Genomic DNA, 7,744 nt, shown 5'->3' with positions numbered 1-7,744 from the left:
ATAAACTACATTATCAGGGGAATCAAAGTAGGACTAAATAATGAAAAGTAAATTTTGTTCATGGTCTATATGGCGCAACTCTGTTAAGATATCCTTCTTCTGTAAATTATCTATAGATTTAATAAAATCCTAATGAAATCAGGGAATAGGAACTTTAAAATAGATATCAACAAGTAAGTCATACAAATAATGGGAAAAAGCTATGGAAGTGCAATAATCTAACAATTTTGGAAAAGAAGTTGCAAATTTGAGAGATTCACACTACCAAATTTCAAGACTTCCTCTAAAGTTATTATAATCAAGACAATATGGAACATACATATGTATGGAAGAAAGAGTGGATATTCTGAAATAAACTCACAAAAATATAATCAAATGGTTCTTAAGAATGAGGCAGTGACAAATCAATGGAGAAAGTCTTTCCAATAAGTAGTATAAGGAAAACTGGGTATCCCTAAACACATTTTTGTAGGAAATAATTTCTTGTTATATTTGTTATTCATACCATCAATTATAAAAATTAGCTATGAGAATATTACCCAGCTAAAAAACCCATAGAAATAGTAAAAAGGAGGTTCTTCTTGAACACAAGAGTGACAAGGTTTAAGACACTACAGCTGTGGATAGTGAACTTTAGGTGAGATGAGTTGGCCCCATGTAATCATATCTTACCCTGAGTGTGTCACCAAGGAGGATTAGAAAGAACTGAAAGCCTAGATGATTAGTACAGAAATAGCTTAAGAAGTAAATTAAAAGTAAGATAGCCTCAACAATTGCAGAAAGAATTAAAAAAACTTGTATTCTAGGGATTATGATACTTCTAAAGCAAAATTGAAGAACACACGACTTCAGACTACAACCAAAAAAGGCAAAGATCACATTCCTCCTACTCAGTAGAAGTCCTGGCATGGTGATATAGGATAAACACTAGATTGCTAACTGCAAGGCTGGAGGTTCAAACCCATCACCTGTTCCTAGGAAACCCCATACAGGGTCACTATGAATTGGAACTGACTGGACAGTACTAGAGTACATGTTTCTTACAAGCTGCCTGGATTATTAGAAGAGATAAATGACATGAACCTTCTAATTTCCATGTTTTCTCCTTATTAATGAGAACCTTTTATTTTCTGTTATTTTGCCTGCTCTTATTTTGTTTCAGACACTTAAGTCAGCTTTAAAGCTTATGATAGTACAAATATATGTGTAGATATCTTTATTGGTTTAACAGTGTCATGATGAAAATGATACGTTGGAGAAATATGAAATAATCTACTTGAAAATAATTGCATATGTAGTATTTCCTAACTTCTTGCATAGGGCATATTACAACAAGTAATAAGCAAATTATCGTGTTGACATTCCTTTGAAAAAACAAAAGTTACTGTCTAGCGACTGGCAATCTTGTTGGACCTATATGTGTTCAGCGTTTCTGAGTAGAACATTTCTCCTTAGAGTTCACAGTGTTTGCTTTGGAGAGCAGTATGGGAAGGAGCTCTGGTAGCGTAGTGGTTACGAATTGGGCTGCCAACCTCAAGGCCAGCAGTTTGAAACTACCAGCTGTTCCACGGGAGAAAGATGAGGCTTTCTACTCCCGTAAACATTTACAGCCTCGGAAACCCTGTACAGGGTCGCTATGGGTCGGAACCGACTCGATGGCACTTAACAACAACACTGAGTTCTAGTCTAGTGTTAGACCTTAGTTCAAGAAAATGCACTCGGAGGCTCAGAGACCTTAATGACAAGCCTTTATTCAGCGGATCAGATCTGTGGAGACAGACATTTACACCTAAGTGCCAACAAGGGTCTGTCTCCCCTCCCTTCCCCTTCCCCAGAGGTTTTTAAAGGAAAAATATGTTCATGGTGACCAGTGAACTCCCAGGGGTATATCCTGTTTGATATTTACAACTTCTCTGTGATGTACTTTGAGCTCTCTATAACTTCATTCATTCTTCCCAGGAGATAACTATTCCTCTAGCTGTCAAAAGGCGCTAGAGTCTACAGTAAATCATGATTACATTCCAACAATTTAAGTCAGTGTTGATTTACATCAAGGCTACTTCGTGAGCTAAGTCTTAGAAAGTCTACATCAAAAGCGAGCTAAAGATTATACTTAGAAGTGGGCTTTACAGTCCTTCACTTGAACCTTCAAACTTTTGATTAGAAGTAGCCATTTGTGTTACTCAGGTACTCTATTGGTAATCCTTACTTCATCTTAATTATAGCACAATATGTTAATATCATTTAATATAACCTCTATTGTATTGTGTTCCTTTGTATTTCCTTTTGGATTTGTGAAGCAGAAGTTTACATGACCTTTAGGAGAAATTTACATATTTTAAACAAAGATATGTAAATAGTATTCTAAATGTTTTCTATCTCTACGCTTGAACTTGAATAGTCTTAGCCTGATTGAGCATTAACAATTCTGGTGAAATAAAATGCAGAAATTATTAAACAGTATAATTAATATCACATGCAAGTAAAATTTTGCTAAAGATAGTTTAAAATCAGCTGCAGCAGTCATGGACAAGAAACTGCCAGAAATCTAATCCAGATTCAGAAGAGTATATGGATGAAGGTTAACATTGTTGATGTCAAATGGGTGTTGACTGAAAGCACAGAAAGCCAGAAAAATGTTTACCTTTGTGGATCATTACTAATTATGGATAATGTTTCACAAAATGGGGATTCCAAAACAATTATTTTCACGTGGAACTTGTACTTAGATCAAGGGTCAGCTGCTCTCACAGAAAAAATGGAATACTGCCTGGTTTAAAATTATGGAAGATCTGCATCAAGGTTGTATCCCTTCACCATATTTATTCAATCTGTATGCTGAACAAAAAATATGAGAAGGTGGACTATATGAAGATGAATTTGGCATCAGGAGTGGAACAAGGCCCTTAGTAGTCTGCAATATGGCAACACTCTCATTTACTAAAAGAAAAGAGGACTTGAAGTGTTTACTAATGAAGACCAAAGCATGTGGCGTGCATCACACTTAAAAAAAAATAAAAATCTCAGAAATGGACCAATAAACATCTTGTTAGGTGCTGTTGAGTGGGTTCCGATTCATAGTGACCCTGTGTACAACAGAAACACTGCCTGGTCCTTCGTCATCCTCACGATTGTTGTGCTTGAGCCCATTGCTGGTGTCACTATGCTAATCCATTTTATTGGGGGTCTTTTTTTTCTTATCCTCCACTTTACCAAGCATGATGTCCTTCTCTGGGGCTGGTCCCTCCTGATAACTTGCTCACATACATATGAGGCTCTTAAAAATACTATGGCTTGGGTAAGGTACACCTTAGTCCTCAAACTGATATTTTTGCTCTTTAACACTTTAAAGAGATCTTGTGCAGCAGATTTGCCTGACCTGCCTGCCTGTCTGCTTTCTAACTTACTGAATGTGATTCATCTTCCCTGGATTTGGGACTCTCCCACCTTACAATTTTGCAAGCCATTTACTTGAAATGAACTTCTCTTTATGTATACATGTATGCATTTAGCGGATTTTGATTCTCTAGAGAACCCAGACTAAGACATCAAGCAAAGTCATATTACATGCATATCACAAGTTGTTAATGAGTCTTCCTTCAATCCTGATGCCACATTCCTTATTCATATAATCCAGTTTCTAAAATTATTCTTTCAGTATACAGTTTGAATAAGTATAAAGGATACAATACTCCCACACACACTTCTTGATTTTAAACCATTCAGTATCTCCTTGTTCTGCTTGAACAACTGTCTTTTGGTTAGTGTACACATGAGTACAACTAAGTGTTCTGCAATATTCATTCTTTTCAATGTCATTGATTGTTATGATCTACACAGTTGAATGCGTTTACATAGTCAGTAAAACACTAGTAAACATCTCTCTGTTATACTCTGATTTCAACCAAGCTCCATCTTACATCAGCATTGATGTCCCTAGTTCCAAGACCTCTTCTAAATATGGTTTGAATTTTTGGTAGCTTCTTATTCACTGTTTTTAAATTATTTTCAAAAACTCAACCTCAAGGTCAGTTTAAACTGCAAGGTCAGCAGCTCAAACTCGCCAACAACTCCTCAGAAATCCTATATGGAGTTGCTATGAGACAACTCAATGGAAGTTAACAACAACAAATATTAATGATATTGTTCAGTGACTTCCACAATCCATTGGATCATCTTTCTTTGGACTGGTCATAAATATGAATCTTTCAATGGGTTGGCATAATTGAGTGAGTACCTATAGTTCACTCATTCAATTCTTAGGCCCTCATTTTTTGGCAATGCCTTCAGTGTGGCTTGGACTTCTTCCTTCAGTACTATTGGTTCTTTCTTTCTTTTTTTTCCCTCTTTGATATTTACAGAAAAAAAAAATTATTTGAGGTCTGAAAAACAATTCCTAAAAGATTGACTTGTCCAGAAACTGTAGCAACATAATGCATTGCATCTATCATGTTAAAACATGCATTAGACACAAATACAAAAACCATGGAACAAGTCACCATTCTTCAACAATCTAAGCAAGGATAAAATATGCCTAAGGAACAGTATAGATAACTTGTAAAGGATGGGCTCTTTACTTTAAGCACCATTAAAACAAAGAGAGGCCACACAAATAGATGAGTGTGTTCAGTTATATAAACTGAATTGAACTTTTGGCATTTGGAATCAGAATATTTTGTCATGTAGCATATTATAAAACTGCATAGTGTCAAAGGAATACAACCACCAGTATTCAAAAGCAGCTTTGCCAACTAGACAATAAAACATTCTACAGTATACCCGTATGTTGTCTATCATTGAATACACTGGTAGCAATCTTGAATTGTAAAAAAAGAGAGAGAAAAGAAAAAAGAAGCTTTAATCCCTTTTATTTTTTCTGTTTAAATCAAACAGAAAGCAAGCACGTTAATTTTGTTATATGTTAACATTTTCAAAAGTACATCATTTATACAAAAGAACTAAAAACAAAAATGTGTTTACAGAGATGCAGATATAAGTGTCATCGGTCTCACACAGCCTTCCAATGGTATTCAGGAGCAACCACTTCATCATACTCACTGGCACTAAACAAAGTGGCAGAATTCTTGGCCAGGTACTTTAGGAAATCATGAAGATAGTTCAGAAATAAAGACTCTTCTCATCCAGAGGTGTATAGGCTAGCATTGCTCCAATTCGTATAAATAATCTCTGCAGAAGTGGTGCTTCATACACCTTGGACATGGGTGCATCAGAGTGATTTGCAAGGATTTTAGCATACAGTGGTCTCTCAAATTCCTAGAGTAGCTGAGTGCCCAACATAACATTGAAATGTTCTTTGATCTCTGCCACAACTTTATTAACTGCAATAATACTTATTATTATCTGTGTTTCCTCAAGATTTCTTGTAATTTACACAATCCTCTAGAATGGAATCCACATTCTGCTTGGCAGGAAGATAAACAAGCTATTTTAGCCTGGTAATTAAGTCCCAGTCAACAACAAGCCATGATTTTAGTTCTTCAGGAATCTTTACTTTAACTTCAACTCTGTTCATGAATGTTTCCTAATTTTCAACAGTCGGGTTTAGTCTGGACCTTTTCTTCTGAGAAGGATGAGGTATCTCACTGGTACTGCCACCATCTCCATTTCCAGGTGTTTTCTGTTTATTCTTTTTTGTTTTCACTTCAACATTTTTCTGTTGAAGACCAGATGTCTTCTTTCCTGGAGGTGTGCCTTTAATCTTCCCCTCTGCATACGGCACCTGATTGGCTTTATGAAGTTCTTTCTGTTTCTGCAGATTGGTGTCCACATATTGGTGTCTGCATACCCTGCTTTCTGGGGTATGCATTCATTCAGTTTTTATTCCAACCACTGTAACATATAAGTATTTCACTTGTTTGTCCTTTATGGCAACCTTTACATACTTTGCTTCATACAGAAGAGGTTGATCTATGCTACCTCTTGTAATGATTAAACATCAACCAATTCTTTTTTAAAAAGTGTCTTTGTGTATTCCTTCCATCTTCTTATTGAAGATCTTCTTATTAATAGATATTCTCATTAATACTTTGCCCACAGAATCCTTCAGTACTACAACCTGAACTGGATTTTTTCCCTTCAATTCTTTCAGCTTGAGAAATGCTGAGCTTGTGCTTGCTTTTTGGTTTTCTAACTGCTGGCCTTTTCTCATTTAATTGTAATACTTGACTTCTCTTCTTGAGCTATCCTTTGAAATATTCTGTTCAGCCCTTTTACTTCATAATTTATGTCTGTTGCTTTAATTTTTCTATGTTAAACAGCAAGTTTCAGAGTCTCTTCTGGTATCCTCTTTGGTATATTTTTTTTCTTTCTGTATTTTAATGAGTCATATATAATATTCTTTAATGTCATCCATCAATTCTGTTCTTGAGATGGTCTCTAAATTCAGGTAGGATATGTTCAAGGACATATTTTGATGATCATGGACTTGTTTTAACTTTCTTCAGTTTCAGACATAACTTGAATATTAACAATTGCTGATCTGTTCCACAGTTGGCCCCTGTCATTCTTATTCCTGTTGATATTTAATTTCTCTATCATCTCTTCCCACAGATGTAGTCGGTTTCATTCATGTGTATTTGATCTGGTGAAGTCCACATATATAGCCACAATATATGTTGCCAAAAAGAAAAGGTATTTTCAATGTATAAGTCATTGGTTTTGCAAAATTCTATCAAGCGATCTCCAACATCATTTCTATTCCAAGGCCGTATTTTCCCACTATGGATCCTTCCTCTTGCATTCAACCATTAGTACCTATCAATGTGTCTTGTTTGCATGCTTGATCAATTTCAAACAGGAGTTTGGTAGAATTTTTCAATTTCATTGTCATTGGCTTTTGTGATTGTTGCACAGATTTGAAAAAGAGTGGTAGATCTACCTTGTATATATATTATAACAGAGAGCATTGTACTTCTAGATAGATCTTGTGATGCACTTTATGATAACAAATATGACACTCTTCCCCTTCAATCTATCATTCCAGATATAGTAAACCATATGACTGTCCAATTCAAAATGGCCAATACTTGTACATTTCAGTTCACTAATGACTAGGATATAGATCTTTATGAGTTTCATCTTATTTTTCATGACTTTCAATTTTCTTAAATTGAAACTTTATACATTCGACATTTTGATTATTAGTGGATACTTATAGCTGTGCCTTTTTATTTTGAGTTATGCTCCTTCGGCTAATGAAGGTCCCCAAAACTTTGCTCCATCCACATCACTAAAGTCGACTCTATTTTGAGTGGGTAGCTTTTCCCCAGTAGTATTTTGAGTGCCTTCTAACATGAGGGGCTCACATTTCTGCAATATACCAGAAAGAGTTCCATTGCTGTTCATAAAGTTTTCAGTGGCTAATCATTTGCAAGCTTCCAGGCTGTTCAAAAACATCAGCAACTCCATGGGAGAAAGATGAGGTTTTCTGTTTAAAGTTTTGGTGGTATTTCCAACTTATAGGGAGCCTGTGTTGGGTATCTGAGGCTATAAATCTTTACAGTAGCAGAAAACCTCATGTTTTCTCCTGCAGAGCACTTGATAGATTAGAATTGCTGATCTTGTGGTTAGCAGCCCAACTCATAACCACACTACCAGAGCTCATTCATAAAAGTTTGTTGGTAGTGGTGGTTGTGTGTCATTGAGTCAGTTCCAATTCATAGCAACCTTGTATAGGGTTTCTGGAATTATAAATCTTTATAAGAACAGGAAGCCCCTTTTTTTC

At 35.7% G+C, this 7,744-nt stretch overlaps 1 pseudogene; it reads right to left on the bottom strand.

Moving 5' to 3' along the window:
- Positions 1-5,008: 5,008 nt before the first annotated feature.
- LOC102833610 overlaps positions 5,009-7,744 on the bottom strand; it is a 6,963-nt pseudogene continuing 4,227 nt past the window's right edge.

Source organism: Chrysochloris asiatica, unplaced genomic scaffold (genome assembly GCF_000296735.1).
Source record: "Chrysochloris asiatica unplaced genomic scaffold, ChrAsi1.0 scaffold00035, whole genome shotgun sequence".
NCBI lineage: Eukaryota > Metazoa > Chordata > Mammalia > Afrosoricida > Chrysochloridae > Chrysochloris > Chrysochloris asiatica.
This window is presented reverse-complemented; position numbering and strand designations above follow the sequence as displayed.